This window comes from Xyrauchen texanus, chromosome 20, assembly GCF_025860055.1.
Source record: "Xyrauchen texanus isolate HMW12.3.18 chromosome 20, RBS_HiC_50CHRs, whole genome shotgun sequence".
NCBI classification, from domain to species: domain Eukaryota; kingdom Metazoa; phylum Chordata; class Actinopteri; order Cypriniformes; family Catostomidae; genus Xyrauchen; species Xyrauchen texanus.
Genome location: NC_068295.1, coordinates 6,338,155 through 6,363,966, shown reverse-complemented (window position 1 = coordinate 6,363,966; position 25,812 = coordinate 6,338,155). Strand labels below are relative to the sequence as shown.

Below are 25,812 nucleotides of genomic sequence, written 5' to 3'. Positions count from 1 at the left end.
ACGTGGAGAGAGCGACAGAAGGGGAACATAACATTCTCTTGGGCCAGAAAACAACCTCTCAGAACACCCTATGTTTGGTTACACTTTTAGGTGAAATGAACCTAAAAATGGCTTAGCTATAGTTGTCTCTGCTTAAGCTGGTATAGGAGAAATAATTTTAACATAGAAAAAATATATATAAAACCAGTTCTGAATATTCCTTGAATGTTTTTCAGAAAGTGTCCTCTCAGTGGAAGGGTTCCAGGTTTTTTAAATAACTTCTAATATGACTGTCTGCATCGTGGAAATGAACTAAATTACTGGTCTTCCTCCAGTACTTCAGCAAACCGAGACTCTAGGTCCAAAGGACTGTTTAATTATGCACTTTAACATCAAGTGAATCATGTTATTCTCTCTGTGCATTCAAAAACTCCAATCTGGGTTTTAAAAAGTGATCATTAAGGAATAAGCTGTCTGCAGAAGGGATTTATAAAAAGAAAAGATTATTAAGAGGCGGGTGCCTTTGCGACTGTTACACTGTAATTAACAGTTTTATATGTGAAGAGAGAGGCCTTTGCTCATAATTAAAGTCAGACATGATACACTAAACGCATCCTGAAGTCCCCCAGGGGGAGTGTGTGTGTGTGTATGTGTGTGTGTGTGTGGGGGTGGGGTGGATAAGGGCTACTTCACTAATGAGCTATTGTACTATGAGGATCAAGTGAGGGCAATGGAATGACTCTGCCAGCACAGAGGGGGGTATTTATTGCCCAGTCATGAGATAAAAAACAAATAAAACCTCTGAAGAAATATTAATACGCTGTGTAAACCTAGACAGCATGCACAATCCTGATATGAAAGCTTTTCTACCAGAAAGAATAATTTATTTTGACGCAGGTCCATCCTACTGTTCAGCGCTTATTCTCGCTCGAACGATAGATCCTACTGGAAGACGATGATGGCAGGGGAGAGGAGCTTACACCTTGCTGCAGGATGTCAGTTTATGTGTAGGTTCTAAATTTCCCTTAATGACGACTGAGAGAGTTATTGTTGTGCATAAAACATGTTCAAAACAATGCAAGAAAAATATTTAATAAAAAACGAATTATGAAAACCACAAAAAAAGTCACATGGTGCGTTATGTCCTGTACAATAGATGGGGTAGAGCATTTGTTTGGTACAGGGGCAACACCAGGCTTCAAAGGCCATCCGGTGTGTATGACTCTCTTTTTTTCAAAACACAAATTAAGATTTTTTAGAAGAATGTATCAGCTCTTTTGGTCCACACACTGCAAGTGAATGGGTGCCAAAATTTTGAAGCTCCAAAAATCACAAAATTCAGCATAAAAGTAGCCTAAACCATGTGACTCCAGTGGTCAAATCCATGTGTTCAGAAGAGATATGATAGGTTGGGGAGAAACAGATCAATAAGTCAATTTTTACTGTAAATTCTCCTCCCTGTTCAGTAAATCTCCACTTTAACTTTCACATTCTTCATGCATATCGACATAAACTGGGCAGGGTGAAGCATTTCTAGAATAAATTGACTGAAATATTGATCTGTTTCTCACCCACATCTATCATATCACTTCTAAAGACATGGATTTAACCACTGGAGTTATATGGATTACTTTTATGCTGCATTTATGTGCTTTTTGGAGCATCAACATAGCTGAAATATTCTTCTAAAAATCTTTATTTGTGTTCTGAAGAAAGAAAGTCATAAACAGATGACATGAGGGTGAGTAAATAATGAGAGAAATTTCATTTTTGTGTGAATTATTTCTTTAAGTAGCACATGGGGGGGGGTGGGGGGGGCACATTGTCCTCATTTTGAGATACAATGTTCCACAATGATTTAGTTCTTGTATCTTGTAAGCCCAGAAATAGTTGTGTTCTTATTCTAATGCATGATGCACAATTTTCTGAAGTTTGTGACTGAATATTCTGCCTGAAGTATTGCTCTACAAAGATTGACACTTTTCTATCAGGCATTAGAAAAACATGATAATGGCTAAGCAAAATTATCTCTACTTTCCTTGTAATTTATTATACAAATTAACACATTTATACTAGACAGTGCTCAATTCGGTTACATGCACACTTCAAGTCCGACATTTGGATGCAAATACACTTTTTGTTCCACTGTTTGAATTCACTTTAGACATAAACGACTGCGTTTACATTAAATCCTCATCAAGACGGGCATTGGCGGAATTATAAAGTCTATTAGCATTAGCGCACAAACATTAGCCGCCTGTCTATCAAACAGCACGCAGCTACAGGCTTCACAAAATAAAAAGTAAATCTTTTATATTTTATCTAGATCAGTGGTTCTCAACTGGTGGGGCGCGGACACTCTCCCGGGGGGGCGCGAGTAGGCTACGATGGAAGGGAAAAAAAACTGGAAAAAAAAACATTTTGGGCACATTTTTTTTAATCACTAAACTACTGTCATAAAAAGTTATAGTTTTGTATATACATAACTCCTGAATAAAAATTAAAATGTGTTTGGACTGATTTAAAAAAAAAAGTTTTGAACAAATTTGATTGGTTTGTCGATAGTGAGCGCAAATGCAGGTGATAAGCGGTTTCATTAAGCGAGTCATTGAGTCGTTCATTCAAACGATTCGTTCAAATGGCCGATTCATCAAGAATGAGACAGATGTTTGTGAATGGGTCATTGAATCTTTGACTCAGCCAATTCGTTCACAACACTGAATCATTCAAAACACGATTGAGTATTGCTGTGACATGCGCTATGGCTATGCTGTGATCTTTGTTTGGATTCATCGGATCTATTTTCGCTGCTAAAATAGACCAAAACAGTCATTATTTCGTCTAAAATGTAAGTGACTTAATATTATTAACTTGTTTGTTGAACTGTCATATGAAATCAGTGTCACATTTTCAATCGTGAGGTGATGGTAAATTAAGTGATGGTCAATTGTCAGCTCTCTTGGTCGTCAGGTCGTGTGATGTATGTTGCTGAACTGTATTCAAATGTTATAAATATAAAAACACCACATTTTGAAATTTAACTGCAGTATGTCAATTTAGTTTATTTGTGTGTGCTGCGCTCATAGACTTTAGAAAACGGCGCTCATTTGTTTGATTTCAACCTGTCTTTGCAAGGCCGCGAAAATCATATTTTGCTCCTTGCAGACAAAGTGCACGCCTTCACACTAAAACTAGACCTCTGGCATGGCCGCATCAGTCGAGGGAACTGCGCCATGTTCCCCAGCCTTGCAGACTTTATCACTGATGCAGGCACGTCACACGATTTCTCCTCCCTATTTCAATCAGCGTCTGAGCACCTGTCAGCAATGAGAAAACAATTTGTGATGTACTTTAAAGAGGATTATCGCTCTTTTGCATGAGTTCGAGATCCGTTTGTGTGCACAGCAAATGAGCTATCAATTGATATTGCAGGAACAGCTTATTGAGCTGAAGAGTGACAGTAGACTGAAGGAACTCTTTAGATCCTGCCCTCTTTCGTCATTCTGGGCAGCATTGATGCAGGAATACCCTGAACTCTGTGACGTCGCCTTGAAGATTCTCCTTCCGATTCTCCTTCCTTTGTGTGAGGCAGGATTCTCAAAAATGACTGCACTCAAAACGAAATACCGCAATCGTGCATAAATCGAGGATGATTTGAGGCTATGTTTATCAAACATTGAGCCAAGAATTGAGGATCTTTGCAAGGCAAAGCAGGCTCAGGTCTCACATTAACATCACCTACCAGCAAGCTTCTGTAAAAAATGCAGATGATGCCTACTATTAGGCCTAGTAATAATAATATCAGAGGTCTGGTGCCAATTCCCAATTATAGTAATAGCCTAGTAATGATAATAGGCCTACTACTACTCATAATAATAATAATAATAATAATGCCTGCAAGCTCACATTAGAAGTCTGGTGCTACTGCCAATTATAATAATAATAATAATAATAATAATAATAATAACAACAATAAAGCATGTAACCTCATATAATTATATAGCAATAGCCTAGTAATGATGATAGGCCTACTACTACTCATAATAATAATAATAATGATGCCTGCAAGCTTACATTAGAAGTCTGGTGCTACTGCCAATTATAATAATAATAATAATAATAACAACAATAAAGCATGGGGCGGGGCGGGGGGCACTGGGGCCCCAACTGCAATGAACCAGCTTTGGGGGGGCCCAGCTTGCAAAAGGTTGAGAACCCCTGATCTAGATCAACCAACAAGAGGTTGTCTTGCTATCATGACCGATATAATGTACACCCCTGGTCTAGATGTTGAACATAGGCTAAGTATAGAAAATTACTCAGAAGTTTATCATCGATATCAAGGATATCTCTCTCTCTCTCTCTCTCTCTCTCTCTCTCTCTGCTCTCTTTTTTTTTAGATAAACATCAAGATTGATTTATCGCCCAGCCCTATTGATAACATTGCCTTAATCTCTCAAATCAACCCAATCATTTCAGTGATAGATAGATAAATTACAGGCTACGTTATAGACACACATAATCTAGTAAGCATACATATGGAATTTACCTCGATATGTTTCATCAAATTAAGGCAGGATTAATGCTGATATCTGGCTTGAGCAAGTTAAACTCACATGACACGATTAAACAATTGGCCTTTTTCACTGTGAAAAGCCTTTTAGGTGCGGCTGTGATGTTCAGGTGTTGAACTGTGTTTGAGGCATCCTCCAGATGGCGCTGGATCTACTGCAGCCATTAAAGTGTGTGATTTGATTTGAGGGGAGTCAAGACTCTCCCTAGACAATCATGTTGATAGCTACAAATAAAAACAAGGACAGGTAAGTAGCGAACACAGACGTGTGAACATAGCACGTAAAAGTACAGTTACAACACTTAAAATGTACTCGAAGTATACCATTTTTAAACTACTTAAAAAAGTACAATTCCTTGGAAAACTACTTAATTACTACTTCATACGTGAGTATTTGTAATTTGTTACTTTACAACCCTGCTTACAATTTTGTTTACGACATCCCACAGTTGGACCCAGAGCGGCCGACTATACCGCCTGTTGGATAGGCCGGTACTTGCGCAGCAGTGGGCTGGCCCAAATTACCCAGAGGCTCACTGGTAAAACACCCGGTGCTCCTGATGGCCAGTCTGCCCCCAAGTTAATAAGCGAACAGATGACTTATAAAAAACAATAAGTGTTTTATCCCTGCTCTACTCCTTCAACACTGCTTAACTTGGGCAAAGGGTAGCTGGGTCATTGAATGATATAACTTTATATATAAAAAAAGTTTAAAATAAAATTTTGGCTCTGGTAAGTCACAGCAGAGCACACTGAAGCTATATGGAGTTTTAGTCACAATCATGACAATGTGACTATACAGTGACGTCACATGAATCAGGTCAACATAATGCATTGTGACAAGCTAAATAAAAAATATGATTATATCAATTATATATTATATAATAATAATAATATAATGTAATGCCTTTTTTTCAAAGCCTTCAACCCATCAGATTGCATATTCAGGTCACACAGCCACACTTTAATCAGGGTGTAGATATCCAGTGAAATGTGGCAATATTTGAGTAAATTCACCCCTATTACTAGTGGGTAAAAAGTGCTGAAAATAAGTACTTTGATTGTTGACATCAGAGATCCTTAAAAAAAGCAATGGAAAAAGCAGTGTTTGTTTCTGGAGCCAGTAAGGCAGAAGGGCAGATAAAAAAAATTGGCCACTTACCCAATAATAATTAGCTTTGAGAGAGGAATCCTGGAATCACACCATGAACCGAATCATTCCACATTTTCCAGCTTTAGATCCAGAGCAGTACTGTCTTGACATGACCGAAAATGGCATCTGGATTTTGAAGCATGTATCCTAAGCATTTTGTCCTGTTCTCGGAACAGGGTGGAAAAGACAATGATACTCAACTTAGTTCAACAGCCTGGATTCTACAACCTGTTTCAAACCCATATGTCTATAAACACATAAGGATATATTTTTGAAGAATATTTATACAACTATTTTCCTTGAAACAATAATCAGTTCATAGTCTTACAAACTCCAAAAAGAACAAGTATCATAAAAGTAGTCCAAACGACAAGCAAACTTTTGTCATTGATGTCAACGGTGCCATTTAGAATTTGAGAGCTACAGTGGAGGGAAAGATTTTCAGTGAATAACAACTTCAATTTCAAGTTGTTTCCTACACAATTATGCTATTGTAGGGGTTCAAAAGACATAAAACATGGCAAATGAGCAATATGAACCACTTTCATTGTGCTTTTGGGTGTTTTTACATACTTTTTTGGAAATTGTCAGTTGTAATGATCTGTCAATGTGTGCAGAAGAGCTGAATGAATATGCTTAGTTCCACAGATAAAAAAGCAGCACACAAAATGACATGAGAATTAGTAAACAGTGGCAGAATTTTTGGGTGAACTATTCCTTCTCGTAAGTTTATAGCTATCTGTATCTGGAAATCTGAATATAATACCCTTCCATAGCCTTGTCTTGAATTGTGCTGGGAATACTGTCAGTACTGTTGATGGAGATAATTCAGAGACAGAAATCACCTATTTTGCACGGGCATGACAAGATAAGCACCTGTGATTAATAGGTTTGCGATGAAAGCTGCGACAAATGCCTAGAATTCAGATCTGAAGCTATTTAAAAAGAGAGAGAGTGCCATGCTTACAGATCGAGAGGACAAGAGGGAAATTGGACAAAAGAAACTCGCTGAGAGAGGATGAGAAACAAATGAGACCTTTGTCAGTGCTTCATTTATAATGGCTTCATCTGAATTTCTTATCAAGTCAGTCATTAGTCTACTCTGAAATTAATGAAAAGTTGCAAAACTGGACGTACTGTGTGTCCTCTCTTCATATCCATTAACAATTCCTGTTAGACACTTCATTTGAATGATAGATTGACTATATTATCATAATTTTATCATGATAATTCAATTACTTACTGTAAGTATTTAACATTGAATTTCTTAGTTTTTGCAGTTGCAACACCTTGTGAAGGAACAAACCTTCATTGGCACATTGGTCTTTCATTTAGATAAAACAAGCAGAGCCAACTGTATATTTAATTTCAACTATTGGTGACAGTAAAATCAAAACTCATTGGTTCTTGCACGTCTTGTGACCCAACGTCATGATGCAAAAATACAGTAAGGTTTACTGTTTTCCATAGGCCTATTTGATTTGTGTGCAGTCTGTTTATCACACAAAGTGATCCTATGGCTTCAAAAGACTTGGTAAAAAAATGTAGTTAAGTCACATGCAAATACAATTGAAGAAGTAGACCTCCTTCAAACCCCTCGCCCTCGCATTTAACTCTCTGTCACTGGAAGGACTATTGGCTGGATTAGAGTGGATGCCACTTGATCGCCTCTTAATGAAAATCAGAAGCCACAAGCCACATATTCGAGGCTTGACTCACATCTCTTTGATTGGCAAATTATCATGATGTCCATCAACAGCCTCATGGGAAATCTTTCAGACCTCACACACATCAATAAACACACAGAGGCGCCTGTAGGTTTGAAGACTCTGGTGCAACATTCATGTTTTTATCTGTGCTGTTCGGGTCATTTTTTACCCATTTAGGATTAAAAAACAGAGAAAAATGGATCTTAATCTTGTATTGGTTCTTGTAATTTTTTCACTACAATGAATAAGAAAAACCTTGATATGTTTATAAAACCATGGTTCTGTATTTGTTTTAAACAGATATAATTTGCAAGTATTCTAATTATCATCTTTTTTTACTCATAATTAATGTTTTACTGTATATCAGATGATAAGTAATTGTGCCACCATTGAAATATAGTTGTCACTCTTTCCAGATGAAAATCTGTTTTAAAAAGCTTTCATTTAGTGTGAAAAATGAGTCTATGGGAGATGTGCTGTTTATCTACTGTACTCTACTGGTTCGTTGTAGACACGAATAAAGTGGTTGTGTGGAATTTACATAGGGGTTAAAGGAATAGTTCACCCAAAAATTAAAGGTGCTGTAAGCAATTTTTTTCATGGAAATTTATGCAAAAATGTGTCCTACTCCCTTAAAGATATTAATGAAATATGTGTCCTGAGATATCTGTCAATCATTTTGTTCATTCTCATAGTATTGTTGTTGCAGCAAATTATTTAAAAAGTTTAATGCCATTTTTAGCCATGTTGTTCAGAACAGTTGTCTGTTGAGGGTGCGATTTTGCTTCTGTTGTTTTAAACAACTGTTTCTGCACAATGTCGGTCTCAGTAAAGCTAATTTGTTATCTTTGGTGTGCAGGATTTTGGAAAGAGGCGGCTTGGCTAATTCAACGGCTCAATCTCATGGAAATAGAATGGCTGAAATTGAATACAGACAAAGTTTGTATACATCTGCTCACTGGTGTCATTCTTCTAACCCACTGTTATTTGCTTTCTTTCTGATTTAGGTAGAATATCCAAGCTTCTGTTATCCATTCAACTAAAGTTAATGGTGATTTTATACCAAGCTCCAAATAAGCAAAATAAATGTAACATTAAAGCAGAGAGTAGTGTGAATAGAGTAGCCAAAAAATTTACTCAAGTTAAAGTACAGTTACTTAAAAAAAAAAAAAAAAATTCAAATAGAAGTAAAAGTGTTAACATAAATAATTACTTGAGTAAGAGTAAGAAAATATCCAATTAAAAGAGTACTCAAACAGTGAGTAACTCGTTACTTCCACAATGACATAACGGACATTAACTCCCATATATTCCATTGCATAATACACATTTAACATGTATTACAGAATTACTATTTTTATTATTAACAATAATTGTATTAACAATTTTATTATTGTTTTAAATTCTGTCATCATTCACCATCATCTTGTTCCAAACCCGTATGACTTTCTTTCTTCCATGCAACACAATAAGGAGATTTTATACAGAATGTTAGCCTTGGTCACCATTTACTTTCAGTGAATGTGTTTATATATATATATATATATATATATATATATATATATATATATATATACTTTGAAAGTGGATGGTGACGGAGACTGTCAGTCCCTAACATTCTGTCTAACATATGTTGTGTTCCACAGAATATAGAATGTTACAGGGGGTTTGGAACATAATGAGGGCAGGGATATTATGACAGAATATTAAATTATGTCTCAGCTATCACTTTAAAGCGATAGTTCATCCATCCATCCATCCATCCATCGTCAACCGCTTATCCTGTGTACAGGGTCGCGGGGGGCTGGAGCCTATCCCAGCTAACATTGGGCGAAAGGCGGGGGACACCCTGGACATGTCGCCAGTCAGCGATAGTTCACCCAAAAGAAAATGATCTCATCATTTAATCATTTACCCTCATGACATCCCAGATGTGTATGACTTACTTTTTTCTGCTGAACACAAATATTTATTTCAGCTCTGAAGGTCCATACAATGCAAGTGAATGGGTGCCATAATGTTGATGCTCTGAAAAAAACATAAAGAAATAATAAAAATAATCCACACAACTCCAGTAGTTAAATCCATGTCTTCAGAAGTGATATGATAGGTGTGGGTGAGAAAAGATCAATATTTAAGTCTAGAAATTCTTCTCCCAGCCCAGCTGGAGACATATGCAGAGAAGAATGTGAATCGCCAAAAACACAAGAAGAAGAATGTGAAAGTGAATTGTTTCTCATCCACTCATCGCATCGCTTCTAAAGATATTGATTTAACCACTGGAGTCTTATGGATTTCTATTAGAGCTTTAAAATGTTGGCACCCATTCACTTGCATTGTATGGACCAAAAGAGCTGAGAAATTGTTCTTAAAATCTTCATTTGCGTTCAACAGATGAAAGAAAGTCATACACATCTGCCATAGAGTGAGTAACGATGAGAACATTTTCAAAGTGTACCACTCGCAGAAATGCTGTTTGTTCATCCTCCAGTTGTCAATCACACGTTCGGTAGAGCAAAAGGCATTTACACTTAACGTGGATGTTTACATGGATTTATACAGTTAATCAGATCGAAGTAGCTGCGATAGTTTCCAGTATACACAAACGGCGTGGGGTAAATGCGTAAATACTGCTCATGACATGCAGAAAGTGGGACAAAGTGCACTTCTATATTACTGCACTGATTTAAAATGTACCCTTAAAAACTGATGTCTCAAGAGCCCATATTTACAGAATCAACCTGAAAATGACCATCACCATGTCACAGAAAAGCTTGGGTTATCATTAGATCCCCAACTTACCTCTGCCTTAAATTGGATATGCAATTTTAATATTGAAATATCTGCTTGTCTTGGTGTTAATGAAGGCATTGCATGACAACACATTTTTTTATCACTGTGTGGAGCAAAGAAAGGGTTTCACTTTGAAGAGCTTGATGCGGCAGCATTGATGGACTCGGCTTGAGTGACAGTCTGTGACAGCGCGCGCAGCTGTGTGAACTTCTGCTGTCATAAAAGTCCAGTTCAATAATCTCTCAAACATATACTCCCCATTTATATTAAAGAGCCCATAAAATCACAATTAGGGTCTTGTGGCTTTTAGTCCATGTGTGTTAGCTTTAGACTCTCTACAGTATATGCATAAATCTATACCTGCCCTGATAGCAGATGTACAGTACATCACCCAGACATCTTTTTTTTGTGTGTACTTACATCTGGAAGACGTATTTTTAACATTGTTTGCTCATCTGCAATATGCCTATAAGACGTAAATTATGTCAATAATTATGGCTCGGATGTCAAAAAGATATTCAGCAGATGTCTTTGGTACATCTAGGATTTAGAATGTTATTAAATCTGATCTTTTTCAGATGATTTTCTGATGTTAATTAGATTGTGATGCTTTCCAGATGAAAAGATCTAAAACACACATCTTGGAGATGAAGGCTACCTCTACTATCTAGGTGTATTTCAAGTAAATCTAAATGCTGACAATTAACTTTTAGCAGATACTACACCTTCAATTTTGGTCAAATATTTTTTACGAGGCTTGTTGTGCATATAGTGGCAGTTACCAGGTGAAATGTACACTAGAAGTGCTAAAACAATGACTTATTGAATAGCGAAACATTTTAGTGTATGCATTACATATCCAACAGTTACAAGCTTGTTCAAGTGCAGTCAAATTGTACAGTCGCTCTACTAAAACGCATCATGTGCACACACATTTGCTTTTATATCACTATCAGTTAGGTTTAGGTTTAAGGTTTAGGGTAGGTCTGTAGGCTTTTAATTAATTTAAAACCCTACAAGACATTAAACTTAAAAACCTCATCTGTTTGGAAGTGCATTTAACTCTCTTTTAACGCCACACAGTGAACGTTTCACCTTGGAAAAGCCGCGATATGTGTAAGGAACCACATTATAACATTTTTAATATATATTACCTCAGTCATGTCATTTCCATGAGATTATGCTGAGATATTTCTCATCTGGGAAAACGGACCAAACATTTTGACTCGTTATGCACTATACAGATTTTTGTCCAATCAAATGCTCACTAATTTCTAAGATGATTACTGGACAAGCACCGTGATGAGGTCATGTGACAGCAATGTAGCATACTATAGCTTGAATGCATACTGCACAATATTCAGTAAGTACTAAGCTAGTACTCTTCAAAAGAAACATTCATCCTTTAACTCTCTTGATCCATAAGGTTCCTAACAGGTTAGCGCGAGATCAAAGCTTATCGCCTTATGTTCTCTTTGCCCTCTCTCACTAACCTGACAGGAATCAATTAGCTGTTAACACATGGGCTACTTCACATTAATTGACTGGGTGTGAAATGGGCCGAGTATTTCTTGATTCGTTTTTTAAATGCTTGGATGATATTAGACCACATCCTCACGGGAATCACCATGGATTTGTTCAGAAAGGCGGGAAAAAAAATCCGATTTTTGGCTAATTCAACTCAAATTCCTTTATTTTTTCTTTCAAATGCAGAATTCACTTTGTGTTGAATGGTAAGTGGATTCAGACATGCAGTATATGTATCAATGAGTAAATACACGATGACATGAATGTGGCGTGGCATTATCCATTTGTCTGACCAATGACAATTGGAGGGAGTGTTCAGGACATCTGTTTGAAATCAATCATTATTTTTGCAGTTCATTTTGGTGATGCTACAGGTACTGTAGTTCCCCTTCTGTCGCTCTCTCCACGTTGTGTCGGAGAAGCGACACTAGGGGTCTCTCTTGAGCACCGAATATACCTCTGATCTATGAAAAAAAGCCAATGAGAAGTTGGCAGCTAGTATTTGCATTTACTCAGTGTGACAGGGCGGAAGGCCGGAGTCATGATTCCGCACACCCGGCCCCTAATCAGGCTAATCAAGCCTCATAGAGGGATAAGGGGTGACTGGAAGCAGCAGTGTGAGAGAGAGAAAGTGACCTACAAGCACGAAGAGTCACGAGTTCTTTCCTTTGTTAATTACTTATTTTGTTCTGACAGTTACCATATTGTGTGTGAAAACTGACCTTGAACCTGCTTTGCTGTCTCCTGACTCCTCCATTGCATACGAACCAAGATCCTTTACACTGGTTCCCAACTGCCATAGTAGAGTCCTCGCCACTGCCATCCACCCCAATGGAGCAGCCGTGGCCATCCACCGGAGGGCAGAGAAGCCCAGCCGCCTGGAAGCGGAGGAACGACCGCCGACCGCGAGGGGAGGAGGGGCTCCCAACCAACCGCCTGGAACGGTTATCACTACCAGGGGCGGGGGAGACCCCTACTGTCCACCAAAAACATGGCGGAGTGTCCGGGGAGGCTAGAGGGTGGAGGAGTGGCTGGGGACCAAGCTACGGCATATCAGAGAACTGGCAGGTAAGTGTTCTCTCTTCTCTCTCTTCCACTGCCGCTGCGTGTTGGACTTTCCCTCTCTTTTTAAACTGTTTTGTTTATTTGGAACGATTGGCGTTATGGCGTGTAGGTGCCACACTTTTTTTTTCTTGTCCCCTCCCTTATCCAGGTAGACGGGGATGACCTGCTGGCAGACGGTCCGGAAGGCACGCCCCTCCCCAGGGAAAGAGGGTGAGGGATGTACGTCATGCCGGGGCTCCCCGGCCTGAGAGAACGAGGGAGGAATGAGACAGGGTGGAGGGCAGGGCCTGGTCATGATTCCGCACACCTGGCCCCTAATCAGGGTAATCAAGCCTCAGAGAGGGATGAGGGCTGACTGGAAGCTGCAGTGCGAGAGAGAGAGAGATTTACGGACAGCTGTCCGACACATTTGTGTGTTTGTCTTTTTGTTTCAAATTATTTTATATTATATTTTATATTGTCAAGCCGGTTCTCGCCTCCTCCTTTCCATTAATCCCTTTACACTCAGTTAGCTTGCTGACAATAATGGAATTTTGGTAAAATACAAGGTATTGAGTGGTGGTGGCATAGTGGGCTAAAGCACAGAACTGGTAATCAGAAGGTTGCTGGTTCGATTCCCACAGCCACCACCATTGTGTCCTTGAGCAAGGCACTTAACTCCAGGTTGCTCCAGGAGGATTTTTGCCTGTAATAATTGCACTGTAAGTCGCTTTTGGATAAAAGCGTCTGCCAAATACATAAATGTAAATGTAAATGTATTTTCACTGTGTAAAAATTTAGAACATGCATTTAATGGTTGCTTATTTACATTAATGAATATGACCGAAATGGCAAGCGCTAGTATCTTGCTGAATTTATAAAAATGAACAAATTTGTCATTCACTATACCGAAACCACACTCTCCTCCACCATGTTGAAAGTATACGACTCCTCCTATCTCTGAAACTTGGGTATCAGATTATCTCAGTTTCTGAGTTTCTCAGTTGTAATAATGACTTAAGGGGTCGTTAATGTGCAACTTCCGAACGGGAAACTCGTGTTTACACTAATTCTGATAGCATGTGAAGGCAGCATAACTCAATGTAAAGGAGAACTGTTTAGTAGGTAAGAGAGAAGTGTTTTAGAAAGTAATTTAAAAGTTAAAAAAATTGGAATTTGATTACTTGTTCGACAAAGTAATCAGATTAAAATTATAAAAGAAATTAGTCATTTGAATGGGATTACTTTTTTTTTTAGCTTACTGGTTATAATCATGGTTATCTAGTTTCCCTGCTGAAAGAAACCACTTTAATCGGCCTAAGGTGGTTTACTGGTCTTAGCTGGCCACCAAACTGGAATTCGGATGCTGGAAAACCAGCTGGCTGAACAACTAAACCAGCTAAGATCAGTAAAGCAGGCTGGTTTGAGGTGTCTTTTTGTGGTTAGATGTCCCCTCTATCTTCAATGCCACATACGAACATAAAACATTAGTAAATACGTAATATCAACAGTATGCTGAATGTGTTACTGTGTGTACACAGCAGGGCAACAGCAGAAAAGAATCAAATGGGTCTAATCCTACAATTACCAGACTGGTGGTGACCTTGTTCACAGATGGAGACCTGTGTATGCTCTGCCTGGGCTTGTTCTCTTTCCAGGGAACAATCTGTGGTGACGCTGCCAAAAGCCAGTGATAAAGTAGGCTATCAGACCCAGTGGGCTTCAAGGCTGGTTTTGAAGCCATTTTCTCCACGAGTCTGTGTAATTCTCTTTATTGCAATGGAACTATGCTTGAACACGTTATGGTCAAGCTATGAGTCATAGTGTAAATGGCCTATGACACATGGGTCTCTGCAGGCCACAATTCCCTCTTCAAATCTTTCATAATTGATTCAAAATAATAATAATTAAAAAAAAATGTGCATATTGGCAACATTTCAATGTTTTAAAGAATTGATTTAGATTTGAATGTTTTATTCAAAATAAAAATAACTTTACAAACATCTGTTACAAATGTATTTACAGTATATGTTTCTTTAAGTTTGCATTGTCATATTAACAACAAGTCAGTAATGATACTGATTTAACAGGGTCACAAGTTCATTCAGATTCAAAATGGAGTCTTTTTGAGTGATTCGTCAAAACAACCAGCGATTAAGCTTCGGTCTGATTCATACTGAAGTGCCAGTATTGAATAGCTGAGTACGAAACAGTTCTTATCACCAAAGGCATTCAACATTCTACTAGTGTGATATTTCCTGTGCCTTTGTTTTGCCTCTAGTGACTGGTGATACAGTACTTGAGCAATTGATGGGGAACTAGTGGATAGTTGCCATGGCAGGAGGGAGCATGATGCCAAAACATTATAACCAATACAAAGCAAATACGGTGTCCCCTGCTCGTTTATCAATCCACAGGTCAATACAATAAAGGCAAAAAGAAACACGGCTGTGCACCATCTCATCCCTCACTCTAAACCTCAGAGAGCAAGTGAACATTGAGAGGTGCAATTACCCAGCACTCTGTCTTAATAGGACATCTCACTCCACAGGACTGCTCTTCAAACAGAATAAACATTTGATTTGTTGAACATGACTGTAGTGCTACTAACAGTTAAATCGTACAATATGAACGACCAGCGAGACATTCTGGCCAATTTCCAGACCCTAACCTCAAATTGTACAACAGATAATATGTTTCTTCTGATTGGATGGTATTGAGAGAAAAGGAACTGTGAGTTTATTGGGCTGCATGCTGTGAATACACAGAATGTATGGCATTTAAAGTTTCATGAGGGTATATTCTTTATCAAATCCAATTAATAATTAAATGATGTCATTGTTCGCCCCGTCTTTTTAAACCTGTATGCTGTTTTTTTTTTATTTTCTCAGTGAAACACAAAAGGAGATTTTTTTAAAGAATCTTTACAGGGTTCTCTTTTCCTTCAAAGTGACCATGTCAATCAAGCACCAAAAAATAAACAAATAAATAAATAAATACAAAAGAAACACCATTGACCACCAAAAAATACGAATGGTAAAATGGTCAATACGACTGCACTATATTCTGAGTCTTCTGAAGCCATATGATGCTTTTATGTGAGGAACAGAGGGAAATTTAAGTTGTTATTCACTGAAAGCAATAGTTCCCCCCAACAAATTTAAATTCTATCATTATTTATACCTTCATGTCATTTCAAACCTGTATTATGCAAACCTGCATGTTATTTTTCTGTGCAACACAAAAGGAGAACTTTTCTTTATGCATCTAATAAGTGGTGATGGTGTAGTGGTCTAAAGCACATAACTGATAATCTGGTAATCAGAAGGTCGCTGGTTCGGTCTCCACAGCCACCACCATTGTGTCCTTGAGCAAGGCACTTAACTCCAGGTTGCTCCGTGGGGATTGTCTCTGTAATAAGGGCTCTGTAAGCCGCTTTGGCTAAAAGCATCTGCCAAATGCGTAAATGTATTATCCATACAACCACAGTTCATATTGACCATGCAAGTCAGGCTCCTAAATGTAATCCATATGATTTGCGTGCTATAACCCAAGTCTTCTGAGGACATAAAATGACTTTTATCTGCAGAACAGAAAAAAATAATAATTATTCACTGAAAGCAAAAGTAAAAAAAAAAAATTTAAAAAGTAAATTCTATATTTATTTACCTACCTTCATGCCATTCCATACCCATATACTGTTATTTTCTCTGTGAAACACAAAAGGAGCGATTCAAAAAAATCCAAAATCTTCATAAAGCTCTTTTCTGTACAACAACCGTCAAGATCCAAAAGACAAAATAGACCATTAAAAAATAAAATATCATAAACACAGGCTATATGTACCTTCTACTTTATTCCAAGTCTTCTGAAGCCATACGATAACTTTATGTGAGGAAAACACCAAAAAAAATTGTTATTCACTGATAATCTTCCCCTAAAATTAAGCTTTGCATTCAGATTAAAAAATGCACTGATGGTACGTCAGTACCATGCACCATGCTAGTTTGAATATGCACAATCAAGAATGATATTTGAGAGCTGCAACAGAAGGGACGATTTTCTGTTAATAACGTCTTAAATTTCACACAAACCTATCTGTTTCACAAGACTTTGAATATAGCGCATGAGTCATTTGGACTACTCTTTTGAATTTGTTTTTACCTTTTTTCCATTTTTAAAAAAGTGTAAAGCCTGAAACAAACTTTATGCAAGTACGCATACAGAGATACGAGCGTTCGGCCAATGCATTGCCAACATTGCATTGTCTGGTTGAAGCAGGTTAATGTGCATTCTTGCATTTCTGTGGTCGTAACAAAGCTAAGTACTCAAGGGGTGATAGAGGTACCTTCAAAAGTCTGTGCCATTAAACTGGATGTGTTATTATTCATATATGTTGCTATAAATATATTGACTTTAACTTCCTTGTTCAGTAACATTCTCCTCAAACTCACCGAAAACTCACCGTAGAAGTGGACAGTTCACACTAATGTCCACTATAGAACCCTTGCTGGAATGTAAAAAATTCAACACGTACTTATGTTGTGTAATGAATTGCGGTCTGACAAATTTTGGACCTCAACAACACACAAAATCAAACTTGTGTTGTTAGAAGCATCTGTGTTCACGTACATGCGCACATTACGTTTCGACCTTTAGGGTTTGGAAAAACAATAGTTGAGTAAATAATGATTGAATTGTCATTTTTGAGTAAACTATTATTTTAAGGGACTTGTATAAAGGAGAAGTTCCACACTAGTTAGCTCAACCCAGCCTCAAACTCTTCTGTATTCAGAGCTGGTGATGTGGCTCGCTGTATGAGACTTACTCGCTTGAGTAGCAGGCCATTTTCTTCTAGTGCCAATTAAAATGAAAAAGAGTACAGCTGGACATTCCTCCCGCTTATTCTGTTCCAGTTCCCCTCCCACCTTTTTTATTGTATCATGAAACTCTCATTCATTTTGCAGGTATTAAATGGAGAGGGAAGAGTGACTTTCTGGTTTCTAATATGCAAACGCCTCATTTGTGTAATTGTGTGCATGGGGCTTCAGGTGCCTAATTGCTGTCCTTTAATATTACAGCAAGCACTTGTCTCATGACAGCAGCATCCATTCGTTCTATAGACTCGCCTTGGGAATGAAAAAGAAACAAAAGACATATGCAAAAGAAACTTTTATAAGCCCACAAGTAGGTAAAGATAAAGTCTTGTTTAATTTGTCAGTCATTATTTACTCACCGTCATGCCGTCCCCAACTCGTATTACTTTTTTCTTTTGTGTAACACAAAAGGAGTTCACTATGCGATTTTAATGAATGGAGACTGACCGAGGCTTTCATGCTTAGTAAAAGAACAGCAAAGCAACATTAAACTGTCATGTTTGGGTCATTTATGACCCATTTAAGAGTTAAAAACAGTGAATAACATATATTAATCTTGTATTTTGTCAAAATTCCTTTAGATTCTTCTCAACAATTAATAAAATGAATACCTGTAGGTAAAAAAATTATTGATATATATATATATTTATATATATATATATAAAAAATGTTATGATACGTGTTTATATGCAGTGTCAGGGTGTTTTGGTGGTTACTAGGGCAATTTTAGGGTGTTGCTAGGTGGTTGCTAGGGCATTCCTAGATATGTGTGGGGACATTTTCAATAGAGGTCTATGTGATTTTTTTGACGGACAGACATTTATATACTGAAATAATATGTTTTTAGATTATAAACCATGATTTTGTATTTTTTTGACTGTATATCTACTGTAAATGTATAGTAGTACCACCAATTACATACTAAATGGAGAGGGAAGAGTGACTTTCTGGATTGTAATATGCAAATGCCTCATTTGTGTAATTGTGTCATGTTTGCATTAGCATGGGGCTTCAGGTGCCTAATTGCTGTCCTTCAATATTACAGCAAGCACTTGTCTCATGACAGCAGCATCCGTTCATCCTACAGACTCGCCTCAGGAATGAAAAAGAAACAAAAAGACATTTTGGACATTTATATTCTGAAATAATATATTTATATAGAATATAAACCATGATTCTGTATTTTTTTTTTACTGTATATCTACTGTAAAAGTATAGTAGTACCACCAATTACATATAGCTCAGATGTAACATTACTATAAAAGTCTATGTTCAGTGAGGAAGAAAAAGACAATGTTCGTGTCAATGTTCATGTTTATAATCAAAAGGGAGGTCAGGTGTGTCTTTTTTGACCCAAACAGAATTGTTAGGAATTTTTACAAAAAACATGCTCCATTATTAGCATTGTGTGATCTGAGGAGCTTCTCAAAAACAAATTAAGTGATGACATGAACGAAATTAATTAGAATAATTAAATTAAATTAATCAGTTTACTTGAAAACCTTACTAGTAACAGTGTTGAAGAAGCTGCTTTGAAACGGTTGCTTCTTAAGCTTCAAGCTATTACTAACTGACCATTGTCTCCTATTTAAGGAAAGAAGAACAAGTCAATGTTCATGTTTATAATTATAGAGAGGTGAGCTGCATATCCAATGTACTCAAATGGGTCTTTTTTTTACCCAAATAGAACTGTTGTTAGGAATTTTCACACAAAACAGAAGAGTTAAAAATTCTCTTTTTGTGTTTCAAGGAAGAAAGAACATCATACAGGTTCGAAACAATACAAGGGAAAGTAAGTGATGACAGAAGTTTGAACTGTTTCCTAACAGCGACGTCCACTTGTGCTACAGACTAGCCTCAGATATGAAGGAGAAACAAATACACACAAGATCTTGTTCAATTTGTCAGCCATAGGAGCCCTTAAGGCCAAGTAAATGTCTTTTGAGTGATACTTTACCACCAACAATACCGCAAGACAACAATGTGAGTGCACATCACTCTCATCAGGGCACAGCTCAGAGGATGTGGGCGATAAAGTCAAGGGTGGTAACAGCGGAGTGCAGTCTAGCGTGCTGTGGAATCGTCAGGAGGCTCTGGCAGAATTTAGCTGCAGCCTGACTGAGCAAAATAAAGAGGCGGTCAAGTGTTTCCTTGAAAATTGAGTGCTGGGAGAGCAAGTATATATCAGTTTATCAGAAGGCTAACGAAGCTAATAGATACTCCATTATTAGAATTGCATGACCTGAGGGGCTACTCAAAAACAAATTGAGAGATGACACGAACCAAGAGTATTCGAATAATTAACATAAATGACTCAATTTATTAGAAAACCTTCCTCAGAAAATGTGTTGGGGAAGCTACTTTGAAACCTTAGCTTACAAGCTACTACTAACTTATAGTAGCTAAACAACAGTCAAGCAGCAGGCAGAGCTCAAAAAAAAAAAAAAGTGACCCGGCAACATCATGTTTCACATTTTTTGGATCATTTTGATAAAATCCTGCTTAAAACTACTCAAACACACACAAATCCCGTAGGCTAGTAATGGTGGCCATGGAAACAGTGGCCGCATACAGAAAAGGAAAAGATGATCGGTTGTCTCTACATCAACTTGACAAAAAATACAAACGTTGTGGTCAAAATTAAATTCTTAAGAATTAACTTGATGGATATACATTTTTAAGTATTTAAAAGTTTACTTTGCTGTAAGAGCCACTGGAAAACTAATATAATGGGTTCGCAATGTTTTTATAGTTGGTTTGTGGGCTCATAAATAGCTGCTTCGCAGAGCCCTTCATAACTGCCGTTTCTGTAAGGTTCAACAGCTGGACACTTCTCTGCCGGAGCATTCATCACAAATATAGACATTTGACAAGTGTAATTTAGTGTTAAGTAAACCAGCTGCAGCTGCAATCTGTTTCTATAAATAAAAACGTGACATCCCTTCATCTCTATAGTCTATAAAAGCTTTTAATTATTATAGTATAATGAACTTTTAAAAATAATTGTATTATTATTTATTTTGTTGGAAACTGGTTAATGCTTGTGTGTTGTTTTAATGTAAATTTGCTAGATCAGTTATTCTATAAAATAATAATACAAAGTGGCATTTTATTTATTTAATACATGCACTGTACATTTGTTTATTGGTTTCTTTTTTAGTAAAACAAATATAACATACATTTTTAAACATGAAGCTTACATTTTTCATAAAGTCATAAACATTTAAATAATTTATTTTCATTTTCTATTCTGAAAGCAGTTAGTAACGCAAAAATCAAGTGTAAATATTTCTGATTAGATGAAATCAAAGACAGACTTAGCACTAGGCAAAGGTCGGCAACCACCAAGGGCCCACTAAAAATACAAATGATTGATTTATTAGAATTACTACTAATGCTATATACACTCACCTAAAGGATTATTAGGAACACCTGTTCAATTTCTCATTAATGCAATTATCTAATCAACCAATCACATGGCAGTTGCTTCAATGCATTTAGGGGTGTGGTCCTGGTCAAGACAATCTCCTGAACTCCAAACTGAATGTCAGAATGGAAAAGAAAGGTGATTTAAGCAATTTTGAGCGTGGCATGGTTGTTGGTGCCAGACGGGCCGGTCTGAGTATTTCACAATCTGCTCAGTTACTGGGATTTTCACGCACAACCATTTCTAGGGTTTACAAAGAATGGTGTGAAAAGGGAAAAACATTCAGTATGCGGCAGTCCTGTGGGCGAAAATGCCTTGTTGATGCTAGAGGTCAGAGGAGAATGGGCCGACTGATTCAAGCTGATAGAAGAGCAACTTTGCCTGAAATAACCACTTGTTACAACCGGAGGTATGCAGCAAAGCATTTGTGAAGCCACAACACGCACAACCTTGAGGCGGATGGGCTACAACAGGAGAAGACCCCACCGGGTACCACTCATCTCCACTACAAATAGGAAAAAGAGGCTACAATTTGCAAGAGCTCACCAAAATTGGACAGTTGAAGACTGGCAAAATGTTGCCTGGTCTGATGATTCTCGATTTCTGTTGAGACATTCAGATGGTAGAGTAAGAATTTGGCATAAACAGAATGAGAACATGGATCCATCATGCCTTGTTACCACTGTGCAGGCTGGTGGTGGTGGTGTAATGGTGTGGTGATGTTTTCTTGGCACACTTTAGGCCCCTTAGTGCCAATTGGGCATCGTTTAAATGCCACGGCCTACCTGAGCATTGTTTCTGACCATGTCCATCCCTTTATGGCCACCATGTACCCATCCTCTGATGGCTACTTCCATGGATAATGCACAATGTCACAAAGCTCGAATCATTTCAAATTGGTTTCTTGAACATGACAATGAGTTCACTGTACTAAAATGGCCCCCACAGTCACCAGACCTCAACCCAATAAAGCGTCTTTGGGATGTGGTGGAACGGGAGCTTCGTGCCCTGGATGTGCATCCCACAAATCTCCATCAACTGCAAGATGCTATCCTATCAATATGGGCCAACATTTCTAAAGAATGCTTTCAGCACCTTGTTGAATCAATGCCACGTAGAATTAAGGCAGTTCTGAAAGCGAAAGGGGGTCAAACACAGTATTAGTATGGTGTTCCTAATAATCCTTTAGGTGAGTGTATATATATATAAACTCACCTAAAGGATTATTATATATATATATACTAGAATTTTACACTTTGCCGTTATAACACAGATATGATATCGCTTTATTTTCAGCACCGTCAATGCAGTGTTTTTTAGGCTGCAGCCACAGACCTGGACGAGCTCACAGATACTGTGACTTATATCAGTTTCTGCGAGGACATGTGCATCTCTACTAGGACATAATTCAATATCTGTTTGGAAAGACCTGAAAAGCATCACAAAGTACAAGACACCTCCACTTCGCTCTGTAGAGAGTCAACTATTGGCTGATGAACGGAAAGTGTTTTACTGCAGGTTTGAAAAGCCAAGTCTCACACCCCTCCCCCACTTTGATCTTCACTTCACACACTCAACAAACACCTCCTGGAACCCCCTCCTCCCCCTCCTGCTACTCAATCTGCACTTGTGATCTGTAAAGAGTATGTGTGCCAGGTCTTTCAGAAACAAAAGACTAGGAAATCATCAGGCCCAGACAGTGTTTCACCTGCCTGTCTGAAAGTCTGCACCCGACCAACTGGCCCCCATCACACAGATCTTCGCACAGATCTTCGATAGATCACTGGAGCATTGTGAAGTTCCCTGCTGCTTCAAATGCTCCACCATCATTAGGGATGCATTCTCTCTCCACTGCTCTTCTCCCTGTACACCAATGACTGCACTGCAAAAGACCCCACTGACAAGCTCCTGAAGTTTGCAGATGACACCACGTCATCAGCCTCTGCCGTGACGGTGACGAGTCTGCATACAGACGGGAGGTTGGTCAGTTGGCTGTCTGGTGCGGTCACAACAACTTTGAGCTGAACACACTCAAAACAGTGGAGATGATTGTGGACTTCAGGAGAAATTGCCCTGCACGCACTAGATGGGAATGTAGGGTTGACAGTGATGACAGTGTAAAGCTGTGTGCTATCAAATGTCTGAAATGGTTAAGGCTTTGACTCCCCTGAAGGAGTATGCTGTAGAGAAAAAGAAAGCAGATGTTGCTTCAACAGCTGCAAGCACCTGTCAAGAGATGCAGACTTTGCCTTTTATGATAAGTACCATTGTGTGGTATGAACAAAGTTAGTAAGATTCTACAGAGCCCAAACATTTCAGTTGAGACACTGAGAAATAAATTCAAGGGAGTGACAGAGTACTTGCAAGAATATCATGAGAGTGGCCTCAACTTTGTCAAAGCAGATGCCAGGGAGGTAGCAAAAAACGTGACGTGGAGATGAGCTGGCCAGAAGTGCATCAACGAAGAGCAGCGAGACAGTTTCTGTATGAGTGAAGAGAGAAGACTGATTCAACAGCAGAGGAGATTCAAAAGGAAGTTTTTCCTGTCCCTTATAGATACTGCTCTCCTCACCCTGCAGGAGAGATTTTCAAATATGGAAAAGTTCTTGGAACTTTATGGATTTCTCTCATATCTTGATATGATGAGATTCACAGAGAAAGAAGGTAAACTGGAGGAATGCTGCAAGAGATTGGAGCAATCAGTGCATGATATGGATGAAGAAGATCTGAAGATGGAGGTGAAAGTTCACCATCTGAGATGCTGGAGTAGATATACAGCACTGTGCAAAAGTCTTAGGCACATAAGATGTTTCACAAAAACATTTTTCTTAAGATGGATATTTATATCTTGAGCTTTAGTATGTCAATAGGAAATATAAAATCTGGACTCCCAAACATGACTTTTGCCAATAGAAAAGATTAGAATAGAAGAACAGGGAACCCTGCAACAGATGTCATGGCCCCCACAAAGCTCCCCACTGAACATTGTGTTAGTCTGAGATTACATAAACAGACAGAAGCAATTGAGACAGCCTAAATAGGTAAAATAACTTTGGCGAATTCTTCAAGAAGCTCGGAACATTCTATATGCCAATAACCAAGAAAAACTGATGCCCAGGTGTACCTAGGAGAATTGGTGCTGTTTTAAAGGTAAAGGTGGCCACACCGAATATTAATTTAACTTTTTTATGTTTACTGGACTTTGTATGACATTTAAGTGATAAGTGAAAGCTATTTATGTAATTATTTTTGAAGACATGCAACATTTTTCACAAGTGCCTAAAACCTTTGCACAGTACTGTACAAGGAGAATATCCTTGATCTGTATCCTAATTTGGATATAGCTTTCAGACCTCTCACACTTCCTGTGATGGTGGCATAGATTGAGAGAAGCTTCTCTTCTTTGAAGTGTCTGAAAACTTACCTGAGTTCAACAATGTCACAAGGCAGGCTGTCTTCCCTAGCAATTCTCTCTATTGAGTATGAAATCAGAAAAACAATAGACATGGAGTCTTTGATAACAAGATTTGCAGAAGCCAAGGCATGCAGAGTCAAGGTTTAGTCTGTTTATTACCCTGTAAATAGTTCATTCAAGTTCATGTTGATGGAGGAAAACTGCATTAAAGAAAGATGTATAAAGAAACAGAAAAGGTATTGTATTGTAGTTTATGGTAGCCAGATTGTGTTTTAATGTAAGATGCTGTTACTCGTTATTATTCACTCCTATTTAGACAGTGGTCAAAACAAGGGGACAAAGAAAGAAAGGCATGCTGAGTAATGGGGGCCCTAATTGAAGAGGGCCCAATTCCTGTACTATGCCTGGGGCCCCATTTAACTAAATCTGCAACTGGGAGCAGGTGATGTTCATTAGTGTCAGCCTTTGTGCGATGGCAGTGGCTCCTATGACTTGTATAGATGACGCTGAAGTGCATTCTGAATTACCGATCTTTATTAACCCTACACCCTTCAACCCTTCGAAGCTCTCACTCTGAAAGGCAAACCATCTGAAGGGATTAGGGCTTAAGCAAGAGCTCTTTTGAATAGAACACACCCCAAGTCAAGTAGGCATAGCTGCAGGCCTGAGACTTCCAAATGGGGCAGAATCTCCAAAAAAAGACAGGGTTACTCCAAAAGGGGGTTGCGGCAACTCCAAAAGGGGGTGTCCTTTCATCTCATGGTTAAGGTTAGGCAAAGGGTTTGGTTAGAGTCTCCCTATATCTTCAATGGCTTTTGGGAGCTCAAATCCTTTTGGGAGCAACACCTGCAGCTATACACTCATTGTTGCCAATTGACCCCCCTTAGTGAATAAAAAAGCCATCTTGCTACTAGCGACAATTTAAGACAGTTTTGTAGTCCACTTTAGATACATTCTTCTACAACTGGTGACAGAACAAAAACATCAGCTCTATTGTGAATGATGTCTAATTTTTTCAGTGTTCTAGGCCTCCTTACATTTCAAGTAATGTGATTGACCTGCATGCTTTTAGCAGTTGGACTTATGTGCAAACAGTTGTTCCATAAATCAAAAGACTGACAAGCTTTCATGTTGTTGGTATTTGTTGAAAGAAGAACTGTATTTGTCTTCATACAGTTTGATGAGCTCTGCCATTGTGCCATTGTACTTCACAAGTTTTGTATTGTAGTGAATTCCATCTGATGTTTGGTCCTGAACTCGTTCCCATTGCTGCCACTCCACATCGGTCAACTCTTTCTGTGGGGTGGGAAGTGTG

The 25,812-nt window shown here is 38.2% G+C and overlaps 1 protein-coding gene across 1 annotated transcript in view; it reads right to left on the bottom strand.

The window, feature by feature from the left end:
- Positions 1-623: 623 nt before the first annotated feature.
- The window catches only part of LOC127660454 (AN1-type zinc finger protein 3-like), a 583,207-nt gene continuing 558,018 nt past the window's right edge, over positions 624-25,812 (bottom strand). The window contains exon 7 of the mRNA XM_052150697.1: positions 624-653. The gene's annotated coding sequence lies outside the window, so the exon portion shown is untranslated. The remainder of the gene's footprint in view (positions 654-25,812) is intronic.